The sequence below is a fragment of the Coloeus monedula genome, assembly GCF_965178545.1.
Source record: "Coloeus monedula genome assembly, chromosome: 21".
Lineage (NCBI taxonomy): Eukaryota > Metazoa > Chordata > Aves > Passeriformes > Corvidae > Coloeus > Coloeus monedula.
In genome coordinates, this window is record NC_138801.1 from 2,461,453 (window position 1) to 2,474,617 (window position 13,165).

General features: G+C 51.8%; 1 protein-coding gene across 1 annotated transcript in view; it reads right to left on the reverse strand.

Moving 5' to 3' along the window:
- NACC2 (NACC family member 2) overlaps positions 1-10,710 on the reverse strand; it is a 53,736-nt gene extending 43,026 nt beyond the window's left edge. Inside the window, exon 1 of the mRNA XM_082295369.1 lies at positions 10,570-10,710. The gene's annotated coding sequence lies outside the window, so the exon portion shown is untranslated. The remainder of the gene's footprint in view (positions 1-10,569) is intronic.
- Between the last annotated feature and the right edge of the window lie 2,455 nt (positions 10,711-13,165).

Here is a 13,165-nt window from a genome sequence, read left to right on the forward strand (position 1 = left end):
ATTAAGACACTGACGCCGCTGCCACGTCCCCACCGGGCCAGGTGTCCCCTCGGGCAGCCGGGGATCTTCCCGAAATCTCTGCGAGGGAGGAGGTGCTGGATGCAGCCACGAGATCTCCGCTCACGCCATCGCTCAAGGCTAATTAGGTCAGGAACTAAACATAAAAGCAGAGGTCCAGGAGGAAGCCATTTATACAACTCTGCCGGGCAGCAGCCTCTTAGATGTGGGCGCCGGCGATTTCCCTCGGCCCGTCTCCAACGGGGGATGTGGGTGGGAAGCGAATGCACTTGGATATTAAATACTTAATACGTCACCAAGACTTAACAGCCACAGCCAGGTGGTTTAAAGCTGAGCTAACCTCCCCTGAACGACAAGGAGCAGAGCGTAGTTCCTGGGGCAGCCCTTGCACGAGGAGACGAAATCAGGAGTGGTGCGAGAAGCAAGGAAAGGCACTTTGGGGCCAATCATACAAATGATGTAACTCAGATCTGGGGAAAGCACGGAGCAGGATCCATGGTGTGGGCTGTGCTCCCAAGGGCATTGCCATGCAGTGCCAACACCAGTGTGCGTCCCACAGAGCCACTGTCCCCAGCCTCTGCCCATGGCACCCTCAGGACCACAGTGGGAAGCACGTACAGTGCAGCCAGTGCCCCCCACGCCTGTGACACGCACAACAGGGCATCATTCAGCCTGCACGGTGGGTGGTTCTTGTCCCACCTACAAAATGAAGACTAAAATTCAAATACCAGATCTGAGCAGCCAAGGCAAGGAGAAAAGAGCCTCTGGGATGTCAGTCTGAGCTCGCTGAGGCAGCTCAACCCCTGCCTTGGGCATGAAACCATCCCAGACACATGAGATCATTCCTCCCCTCAACAACTTTTGGGAACTTGGAGAGTTTCTCCAACCACATCCAGTGATGGGCAGGAGAACAATCCTTCACTCCATCCCATCTCTCCTTTTCATACCTTTCGAAACAAGTTCCAAGCAGCTCCTTGCTACACCTCACCCCAGACTCCCTCAAATGGGTTTGCAAGCATTGGGAAGTTGGGCTTTTTCCCAAAAATTGCCAGCAAATCTCTCCCTGCCTTCCCCGAACTGACACATCCGTCCATGCTGGTGGGTGGCACCACCAGACACAATTCCTAAGCTCCCAACCCACCTCCTGTCACCTGGACAGCCGTCACCCAGACACCAGGAGGGAAAACCTCTCCCAGGTCCCAGCAAACACCGCAGCACCGGCACGTGCTGGGGCGGGCACCAGGGTGTGAGAACCTCCTGAACCCAGTACTTCCATTGCTAAAGCTGCACCTTGGGCTTTGGACAACATCCCTGAGGCACGCAGGACAGGTCAAGGGCAGGCTGCAGGGTGGGGAGTGGACACCAAACCACCCAAACTGCACAAATCCCTGAGGCACAGCCAGGGGAGGCTGCAGGAGCACGGCTCTGGTGGTGGGGCTGGCACTTGGCGTGACTTGTGATGCCCCATAAATACATTGCAACTGAACTGCATCTACAGTGCTTCAGGGATTCTGGGGGGAAATCCCGGTTGGGAGGTGTGAAAAGAACCAACAAGTCATGACTTTCACTTTCTAAAACCTTCTGAAAGAGTAGTAAAGGCCACTGGGATATTTTTGTGACATCACCAATGTACCACTGGAGTTCTCTGTGTTTTGATGATGGTCAAGCAAAAAAATTAAGCTCCATGCTCTGCCAAGCTGTGCAGGGGTGACAGCCTGGACCAGACACACACAGGCTGTAGGTTCCCTTGGTTTCTCCACCCCCTCCAAGTTGTGCTGCCCTCCTGTCCCCCTGCAAAAAGTTAAGTCCTCCCTCCTGCATCGTTTCTCCTGCCAAATTCAGATTAGTCAGCAACTACTGCAGGATACACCTCTCCTAAGGCACTCACAGACAAAGCAACAGCCATTTTGGGATCTTAAAGGGAAGGTAAATGAGGAAACTTCCTAAACTTGATTGCAAAAATATTCATGAGGGTACCATGTGGCTCGGGTACCTCCAGCTGCTCTGCTGAAGCTCCCACTGGCTCCCAAGGGAATGCAGAGCTGGGATGGACACTGAATCAGTGCTGCAAGCTGGAAGTACAATCCACCAGTGGATCTGAAAACCACCCAGAGCCAAAGCCCCAAGCTCCCAAACAGTCCCAGCCCTCACTGCCTGACCCCAGAGCAAACCTTGGGATGGAGGCTCCCACTGCCAAACCAAAGCACTGCACTGGGCTCAATCTACATTTTTACAGTTGCACAAAGAAACCAAACACCCAGCAGTCACCTGAAAGGCCAGTTATTAGATCACTTGAAATGAGTTGAAATGAAATTCCCACAGGTTTTATTGGACTACTGAGATATTGATTCTGGTGTGCTTCTCGCTCAGCCTGCAGCACAGAAATTCACCCTGCTAGAAATCATTCCCACCTGTGTGCTGAGCCAGAAACACTCACTGTGAATGTACAGGGTTGCTTTTCCTTGCTCCCTCTTCCTGGGCCTACAATTTTCCTTCCCCTAAGGACATTTAACTTGACTGGCACCAATGCTGCTGGTTTCACCCAAAGGCACAAACCACCCCTCTGGGGTGCTCCTGTGCCAGAACACACCCCCAGTTCATCTGACCAGCTGAGCTGGGACAAGGATGGGTCACACTCTGGCGAGGCCTTCCCCATTCCTGCCATTATGTGACAATTTTGGATCCTCATCCCAAATTCTCTCAGGTTATAAATTCATGCGATGCCTCGACACAAAACAACACCACCATAAATTATTTTTTTTTTTTTTACCCACATAAAAAGGGAGGAAAACAATTAAACCCCAGGCTCTGCTGTGTGTGCAGAGGCACTCCAGAGCTCCAAGGAAGCACTTCCATGGCCCAGCGTTGCCCAATGCCCGCGTCCCTGTGATGCGGTGCCAGCAGCACGCTCTGTGCTTCACGGCTCACTTCCCACAGCATGAACCCAGCCCCGAGAAACTGCCAGCGTGTTCTGCCGAGCCCTGCAGATACTTCAGCTCCAGTGGGCTCCCTGGCCAGCCCCCCACCATCCATCCCTCCTCTCCTGCCCGCCTGGTAACGCGGGGAGCGACGGCGCCGCGAGCGGGGAGAGCGGAGCGCTGGGAGACGGCAGCTCTGCGCCTTCCACGGACCCATTCAGCTTTTTGCTTTAAAATAAATAAATAAATAAAAATTCATGCTTGCAGCATAAACATGAGCTGGGCTGGTACCCCACTCCTCCCTCAGCGGGGATGTGCTCATCCCTTGACTTCCAGCTCAGCCAGCCCTGAGGTGCATCACTGCCTGGAGAGCAGCACACCCACCCACCCTCCCAAAAACCCCAAATCCCATCCCCGTGCTGGCAAGGACAGTTGTGTTCTTCCCTAAAGGATCTGCCCTTCCCAATTCATCCAACATCCCACAGGAGGTGTAAAGTTCTTGGACAGCACAGGCAAAGCTCTGGAGAAGGTGTCCAGGAGTGTGTAAGGCTCAGATTGACCAGCACAGAGTGTTCTGGATGGGCTGGAGCCTTGGCGAGGCTGGAGAGGCTGAGCACAGCCCTGATGGGGCCATGGCACAGATCCTGGGAGCTGTGTGATGAGTCAAGAAGCCCTGATGCTGGATTCACGACACAGCCTGTGAATTAGTCAATCCTCCTCTTTCGCCTGGGGAGGGGGGCTGGTCCCAATTCAAATATTGTGTAAGCTGCAAAAGAGCCATTTAAAAAACACAAACCCAAACAGATAAAATGCAGAAATACTATTGTGGAGGAACTGGGGAAAGCTGAAGCAATAATGACAAACGATTCCTTGCTGCTCTCCCATTCCCTTCCTCCCAGAGCCTTAAAAAGCCTTTGCACCATCCCGCTCCGGCCCTGCTCACGTTACACCGGGATCAACCAAAGCCGAGCCTGGTGCTCATGTCCTGCCCAAGGTCACGGTGACAGCCAGTGCCCAGGAGGAGCCAGCCTGGAGCTTCCCAGGGCTCTGCCCAACCTCTGACCCCAGCATTCCCACATTCCCAGGCAAGACCTGCCCCGTGGGGGGAACACAGCACTCAGGAGTGATGGAGCAGCAGGGCTGGGTTTTGTCGGGTTCATTTCCATGGACACGACGCAGAAAGCGAAGGCAACCTTCCCAACTTCCACTTTTTTTCAAGGCTTTTCTCTCTCCCTCCTTTTCTTCCCCCCAGTTCTTAAAATCCAATTATAGCACGACTCTCTCAGCAGGGGTCAGTGTGGAATAAGAATCGCCCGAGTTAATGGACATGAGACCAAGAAAGATTAATGCCTAAATGGTTTCAAAAGTTGTATGATGCCGATTTCATTAACATTTTAATTGTAATGTATCTTTTTAATCTTCTTTCACACTAATGGTTTTTATATGCTTCAAAAAAGAAAAAAACTGCTGACAACAAAAATATCAACACACCAAAATTAACAGACGGAACTGACTGCTGTAATGGGAGCTGAATGAAATGCAGAAAACCATGTTAATGATGCATTAAGAGTAGAAACTGTGCTCAGACAAGAGTCAAAAATTCAGCCCTATACTTGCATGCCCTGACTTTGAACAGGGGCACCTTTTGCAGGTGTTCAGCATGGCCCCAGGTCCTGTCTTTTAGCGGGGATGTGCTGAAGCAACAATCCCAGCAGGTTTACCAAACACAGAGATTTATCCCAAAAAAAAAGGGTGCTGGCAATTAATCTAATTTAACCAGGGTGACAGAGAGGAGCAGCAGGTTCAGGGGAGGTGCCTGCTGCTGTTGTCCATCCCTTTCTCCATGGAATGGCACTGCTGTGGCTGTCACCACTCCCAGGGCTCAGGTACCTCAAGCACAGCAGAATTCCCAGACAGGAAAGATGCCGTTGCAACCGCCGTGCAAAATTTTATTTTACTTAATTAGGAGACAATTAAACCTAAGCAATAATGTTTCATTAAGCATGGGCATGTATTGATGATGTTAGCATGGATAAACGGAGGCACAGAAGGAGCAGATAATTGGGGAGCAGACAGATGAAGTTTCAAACAACTTTGGTTTGTAGAAATGTGTGAGAGATACGGTTCTGTCACCTGCCCTGAGGCCAGGCTGCAGCTACAGGGGTGATGCAAAAACCCCAGAGTTTTCCCTCACAGTCCATCAGAACTTCTTAGAAGGGAGAAGATCCAGTCAGAGGGATACAAAGCCTCCTTATGCTCATCAGGAAATCATAATCCCTATTTCTGCCATGAGGATGTGATTCCAGCCACAACAGAACAAACAAAATGCACATCATCCTACTCGGGCTCAGTCCTTTAAGGTCGCTGCGGGCGGTGCAGTGCTGAGGGAGGTTTCCAGTGAAGGGGCACCTATGGAGAGAGGCTACTCCTGCTTGTGGGAATTTCATCCCACAGCATCTCAGCCACGGATCACTGCCTCTGCCAGGAGGGGTCTGTAGTCCCACAGGGCAGCCAGGCTCATGCATCCCCCTGGAAGTCTCCCAGCAAGCCCCATCTGCCTCTTCCCTTGAAAAACAAGTCCTTTTATCCACCTTCAAATGCATAAACCCTCACTCCCCATCTCCTTTGCGCACACCTTGAAACACCAACCCTTTATTTATGTTACACCTCTGTGCAGCATAATCCCATCAGAGCTCAGGAGGGCCAAAACATTATCACCCCTCTGCCCTGTCATCACTGGCCAGCGTCTCCTACAGCCTCCCCGCAAGGATTGATGTTCTCTCCAAACCTAATCCCTGCTTCCCTAATGCTTCACGTAACTGGAGCGTAAATGTTTGTCCTATGACAGGGAGAACTGGCATGTAAAACATGTCCCCCCACACAAAATGTATATATATCCCAGGCTGCCATACGCTTCCCAGTGGATACCACGGCAGGAACGCGCGTGTGGAGCGGCGCCAGCGCTGGCACCCGCACGCAGGACCCTTCTCCACCACCACCTCAGCCCCGCTGAACTCCCAGCTCCTTGCACAGGCTGTGCTGCTGAAATCCAGCCCCCAGACAGCCAGGGATGAGAAACACCAGCCCATAAACCGGGGGAGCCCTGATTGCTCCCACCAAGATGCTGCTGGGGGGAAAAGAGGAATTTTCTCCTGCTGTTTTAACAAACGATGAATAGACCCCGATATTGGCTTTGTGGCCGTGGGGGTGCCACCGGGGAGGTGAAGGGTTTAATCTCGTCCCAGTGACTATATATGGTCACTCTGATGGAGCCACCTCCCTCCGCTCACGCTCTGCTGCCCTTGGCTCCTGGCACTGGGCTCCGCAGCAAACTGGCAGGGCCTGGGCACGGCGCCGGCGCGCCAGAAGTCAGCAGACTCCCCACGTTCCTGTGCTCTCTCTCCCCCTTTCCCAATTTTTTTTTTTTTTTTGGCCTGTAAAAAATCTTTTATCAGTTTTAAAAAACAGAATGTGCAAATACTCAAGGAAAAAAAAAAAAAAACCAACAAAACCAAAAACTCTAAAACATTTTAAAGAGTGCTTTATAGAGAATTGTTGCACGGGGGAAAAGAAAACCAACCTGTCAAGTTACTTCTGCTTAAATGTACGTTTCATAATCACTTAGGAGTTGCATGGAAAAAAAATAAAATCAATCTTTTGGTGAAAAGTGTATCAATTTATTCAGCCCACACAGGCTGGTTTGTTAGGGCAGAGTAGTTTGTAGCTTCGATTCCTGCTCCCCCCCCCCCCCATCCACCCACCATAGGGAAAAAAAAATGCACTGAAATATTTGTCTTCATAGGAAACGCAACACCAAAAAATGTACTTGACACGCAAAATTCTGTAAAAAGTCTGACGCGAGGACCTCTGAAAAGCCTGAGGCCAAACTGCGCCGGCTGCGAGCAGCCCCGGGAACACACACAGCACAAAACCTGTGCCAAGGGCTATTTATCTTCATTCTATCCCATTGAGCCGGGAGCTTTCGGGGGGTCTTGGTCACCGCACCAAAGAACTGCTCCCGTCGCCACTGCCCCGACAGCGCACGGGCTGCCAGCACCAGCATCCCCCAGCCCTCCTGTCCAGCCCAGCCTGCAGGAGTGGGATCCTTCACCGGGCTGAACCCCCCAGCAGGGAGAAGGAGGAAGCTCCACACGCTGCTTCCATCCCCTTCGTGGCAGGCTCTGTCCCAGCAGTCCGATTTTTATTACCTCCGTCCCCATTTAGGAGTAACCACATGACAAACCCGAGCGCAATCCTGCCCGGGGAGCTCGCCTGGGATTGCCTCTCCCTCCCCGGGAACACGGCATTTTAGCAAGTTTTCCCTTCACAGCAGAATTTGTGGCTACAAAGAATGTAAGATTTAACTTTTTTTTGGTGGTTTTTTTTCAGATTCCTGTTCTGCCTCCAAACATTTGCTTAAAAACAAGTTGAACTTAAAAAAAAAAAAAAAAACACCCCAACAAAAAATAAACCGCTAATGAATCACAGTTCCTAGCAAATGAGCAATTGCAGTTGACACAATGAATTATGCCTGAAGCAAGCTGGGAAACATATTTTGCAAATGATCTCATCCACAGGCAAACCTGGCATGACACTTGATTTGCTAAAAAAGACACAAAGCCTGTCAAAATTCCTGTCACTTCGCAAATAAAGTCAGGTAGAGAAAACCAACAGCCTCACCCTCTTTTAAGCACGCTTCACCTATTTCTCAATTGCTCTACAGGCTTGATTTAATAAAATAAAAAAAAAACCCTACACACCCTCCTGTAGGTGTGCCCATCGCAGTGGGTGCTGAGGGCTCTCGGATCTGCTGCCACTTCCCTGGATGAGGAATAAATGGGCTGGGAAGCTGCTCTTTGGATGCCAAACACAGGCTCAGCTCGATTTGAAGCCTAATTGCAGCAAGATACGATGCTTGCTCTGGCCATTAGGTATGGCAGCGAACTCACAATTCCCTTTAATTTCCTCCAGCTCAATGCCTGGGTTTTATTTCTTTCATTTGATTCAAGTAAACTCAGACAGGTTAGAAAAAGGGGGGGAAAGATACTCAAGTGCAGCCCCCCTGCTCCTCAGCATCCCTGGAGCTGTCCCAGAGCAGTTCCCTTCGGCCCAGTACATCCCACCCTGAAAAGCTGCTGGCTCAGAAAACCTGGAAAAATTCAAAGCCATGGCTGAATCCTCCTTCTAACCCCATTTTGTCAGGCTCGAGTATTTTTAAACACAGAGGAGAGCAGGAGCCGAGTCTCAGCACCCTTTCCCAGGTTGTTCCATGATGTTTGTCCCCAATCCATGGCACCCCAGTGCTGGTGTGCCAGCAGAGCCAGCTCCGATCCCATCCCTGCTGGTCCCACAGCCCAGCATGAGCCCTCCAGGAGGCCAGGCAGGGACCACAGGCTGTGGAACAAGACAGCCTGAAATAAATATTTCCATTCCAAGGTGAGCTGGGTTGTGTCCCCAGCCAGGAAAGCACAGTCTGGAGGTTTCTCAGAGCTCCCTGGGTGGATCAGGCTCTGGCAGGAGCTTTGTTGGTGTTTCTTCCCCAGCCAGCGATGCCGCAAAGCGGCCTCGCTCCTCCTGACGCCTCCAACTGGGATCTGAGCCAAAGCCCAGTCCAGAGGGACTCACCTGGACGCTCCAGCCAGGCTCAAGCTCAAGGAGAAAGGCTTTTTCTTTACTGGGCTCACTAGCAGTGAGGATGCTCTGTGTCCCTGCCGAGCGTGGGGATGCTGCCCTGTCACCAGCAGCGGCTGAGAGGAGCCAAAATCTGCCTCCAATTCCAGCAGGCTCCCTCAGGAAAGCACAGTCATGGCTGGGGGAGCTAAAAGGCTTTTATATTGCCAGAGGGCTCCAAAAATATCGTGTCCAAAGTGATCCAGCATCAACACACGCATCCTGGCTAATGGCATCCATCTCTCAGAACAAAGAGGGGCTCTGGGAAAAGCTTGGGGAGCCCTGGACAATGTACTGTGAACACTGACCTGCACAGCCACAGCACAACCAACACACAAACCACATCTCTGGCCCCAGTGGGACCCCCCTGCTCCTGTCCTGATTGTTGCCAGGCTTTACCCCACTCTCTGTAATTCCAGCCGCCTTGGGAGGTTTTTTCGACAAATTTTAAGTTTCTGAAATCCATCCCCATCCTCCAGCATCCCAATACGACAGCTTTTCCCCTGTGAAGCCTTAATTAAAAGGCCTCTGCAGGAGGAAAAACCCCAAAACAGAGCAGTTACAGCCACAGAAGGGCATTTACTCTCAGGGCGGAGAGGATGAGACCTCTCATTTTTTCATATTTGCCACTTACTTCAAATCCAAGCATTATCACCTCCATCATCCACACCTTGGGGTCACAGCCTTACTGTCCTCAGCTGGGCAAAACACAGCAATTCAGCTCATAAGGAACAGCTCAGCTTTGCTCTTTTTAGTTAAAAGCTTTCAGAATTTCAGAGCAGGCTGTGAATCTGGCAGGAAATTGGGGGTGAGCCGTGCTGGGATGCTGCACTTTGGAGCAGCACCGGTTCTCCCGAGGACCCCACCGCCAGTGTCCCCACGGAGCAGCAGCAATCATCCCGGTTTGTTTACCGATCCCAGCTTCTCCTGCTGTTTAATATTTCAGCTGGAGAAGGTGAGCCGGCACGCCAGCCCCTCAATTACGCAGGGCGAGAGGCAAACACTTGGCAGGCAGTGAGCACATCAAGCTGCCCACAAGCCTCGCAAATGCCTCCGGAAAGGAGGAGGGGGGAGAGGAGAGGGGAGGGAAAAAAAAAAAAGAAGAAAAAAAAGGGAATATTCAAATTAATGAGCCGGCGGGTAATGGAGACTTGGCTGGAAGTGATCCTGCACTTCGCCGTCGGCCGGGCCGGCGGAGCAGCACGCGATGTACCGCTGGCGTTGGATTTTCCTACGGCAGGGAAGATGTTTGGAGAAGTCCTTGAGCGCTGTAACTACAGCAGGCTGCGGCGGGCAGGGGAGCGCCGGCGCTCCCCCAGCCAAACCCAACTCCTACCCCGAATTTCTGCACCACCGAGGCTGCCCAAGCCCCCCGCGGCAGAGGGGTCCCCGCTGGGACGGGGGCGCATCTCGCCGTGCAAGGGGAGCCCCCGCCACCCCAGGGCTCGGGGGTCCATCCCCAAATCCCAGTTTCAGGGTTCGGCCGGGTTTTGGATTTCAATCTCTCCCTTTTCGCAGCGTTTCCCTCTCCTGGGAGCGAAAGTCCGAGCCCGCGCCTGCATTTATCCCCCAAACGCGACCTCCAGCCCCGCAGCCCCCTCCGAGGGGGGGCTCCCACGAACCCCCGGTTCCCACCCTGCCGCAGGACCGGCAGCAGCGCCCCGACCCCCCCAAACCCCGCTTCCCACGGGGGGTACCGGGGGTGTGGGGTGGGGGGGGGGGGGGCACAGCCCCGGCGGGTCCCCCTTTCCCCTTCCCCTCCCCGCGCCCCCCGGCCCGGCCGGGACCCCCGGGGCTGCGGGTGAAGGGCGCGATGTGCGTGTCCCCCCCCAGCCCAGCCCAGCCCAGCCCGGGGGCGATGCGGGCTCGGCGCTGCCCCGGGCGCTGCCGTGGCGGGGCCGGGGCCGGGCCGGGGCTCGGGGCGGGGGTCGGGGCCGGGCCGGGGTCCCGGGGCTGCGCTCACCTGCGGGGCGCCGGCCCCCGAGGCTGCCCTGGGCCTGACGCGGCGGGGCCGGGCGGCGGCAGGAAGTGATTCCAGCCGCTCCTCACATGGACTTTCCCTGACCTCGCCCAGCAGCGCCGGCAGCCGCCGCACAGACCGGCCCGGCGGGACCGGCACCGGCAGCGGCTCCGCGCCAGGGCCGCCCGCGGGGCGGGGGCGGGCGCGGGGGGCGGCACCGGCCCGGGGGACCCGCGGGAGGAGCCGCGGGGGGCGGGACCGGCCGCGGACACCCCGAACCCCCCCGGGCCCGCTCCCCCCCAGCCCCGGGCCGCGGGAGGGGCGGGCACGGCCCGGAGCGGGGCGGGAACCGCGGGGCTTGAGCTCGTGCCTTGGGCTGGGAATGTGTTCTACTCAGCCTATTTTATTTCATTTTATTTCATTTTATTTTATTTTATTTTATTTTATTTTATTTTATTTTATTTTATTTTATGTTTTATTTTATTTTTACTTTATTTTATGTTATTCTATTTTTACTTTATTTTATTTATTTTATTTTATTTTTACTTTATTTTTACTTTATTTCATTTTATTTGTACTTTATTTTATTTCATTTTTTTTTAAATTTATTTTATTTCAGTTTTTAATTTTAGTCTATTTTGGTCTATTTTTAAAAATTTTTAATTTTTATTTTTATTTCATTTTATTATCGCTTTATCTTTTATCTCATTCTGTCCTCTCTTTTTAATTTTCTTTTTTTCTGCGTTTATTTTATTTCCTTTTGTTCTTTCATTTTAAAATTTCATTTATTTTGTCTGTTTATATTTTATTTCATTTTATTTTTCTTTTTTATTTCATTTTATTATTTCCTTCTTAATTTCATTTTCATTTCTTTTTTACCTAATAATTTATTTTTTCTTTTATTTTTTCACTTCATTTAATGGGTTTTTTTCATTTAATCTCATTCCTGTTATTTATTTTTATTTACCTGTATTATCTCAGTTATTTCATTATATAATGAGCTCCCATCCCCAGGAAAACCCACTGGAGTTTTGGTCTTTGATGGTCTCCCAGCCCTGATTTAATATCAGAGGGAGATGCCCTATGCTGACCCACAGCTCCAGGGCTGCCTCTTCCGTACCCTTCTCCTGCAGAAAAAGCCTTCAAAGCATCACAAAAAGCAGAGTTCTCTGAGCTGGGACTGCTCGAGCCTTGTGGGCACATTTCCATTCCAAATTTCATCCTATAGCCTAAAAAAAATAAAAAAAGTCCTTTTGCTTTGTTGCCTCTCTAAGCCCAAAATATTAAAATCAGCAAATTTGCATGATGAAAGTGTGCGGCGTTGGTCTGCTAAAGGAATTTCAAAGGAGTAACAAAAAACCTCTTTAAAGCAGGAGCCTCTTGCTGTCTGCTTTGCATGCGAGATTATGTCAGAACTTCTTTGAATCTGGAAGTTTCTTTCCTCTCACACTCGAGAACATTCATCATTTCGAGGCTGCCTTAAAATCTGCAGCAAAATATCCCCATATTTTAAAAATCAGCATTGAATGCCTAGAACTGCTCAAGGCTGAGGAATTTCATTAGCACTTGACACTTTAAAAAACAGTGTCAGGTCAGGACAAACACATTTGCTTTTCTGCTCAAGATAAATTCGGGGTTTTTTTTAGAAATGATGCTTGAGAAATATGTCCCCAGACTGCATTCTGAGGCAGAGCAGTTGTACAACCCTTCCAGTGTGACAATCCCAGCTCCCCTTCCTTGGTTTTCATTGAAGCACCTCAACATCAGTTCGTCAGGAAGTAGTGATAGGAAAAGGGGGAATGGCTTCCAGCTTAGAGAGGGCAGGGTTAGATGGGATTTTGGGAAGAAATCCTTCCCTGTGAGGGTAGGGAGGCCCTGGCACAGGGTGCTCAGAGAAGCTGTGGCTGCCCCTGGATCCCTGGCAGGACAGGGCTTGGAGCAACCTGGGCTAGGGAAAGGTGAAATATGAGAAATACCTCCTGCAAGAGCTTCCCTGGCACAGGAGATGCCCCAAGTGTGCCCAAACCACTCCTGGGGCTGCAGCACTGCTCCTCGGGAGCAAACATCCCTGTGGGATGGCCAGCACTGTCCCCCTGTCCCTCCCTGAGCTCCAAGCCCATGCCAGAGCAGCCCCGTGTCACAGAGGACGTGGGGACACCACTCGTGCTGTCCCGAGGTGCCTCACTGGGCGGCTCCGTGCTCCGGCTCAGCACAGGGATGTGGGCTTTGGAAGCCCCCAGCGCCTCTCCGAGGGTCTCAGGAAATCCAGCCACGTCCACGGGGAGCTGCGAGAGGCTGCAGAGCTGGAAAACCTCTGTTCCTCCTCCAGTGCTCCAACAGGAGAGAAAGTCTGAGCTCTGTGACTCGCCCAGGGCCTCCCCAGCTCTGAGAGACAGCAGAGCCTGTTAATGCTCCAGTCCAGGAGCATCTTCCCTCCCTTCAGCCATGGACATTTTTAAAATGTTCTGTGATGGAGAAAGAAACATTTCTTAAGTACCATTTGATGTCTCGGAATGGCTCCGGGGCTAGAGAAAACATGTTTATTTACTACTCTGCTGATTTTAATGCGAAAGATTGGTTCAGTGAGTGGAGGAAACAA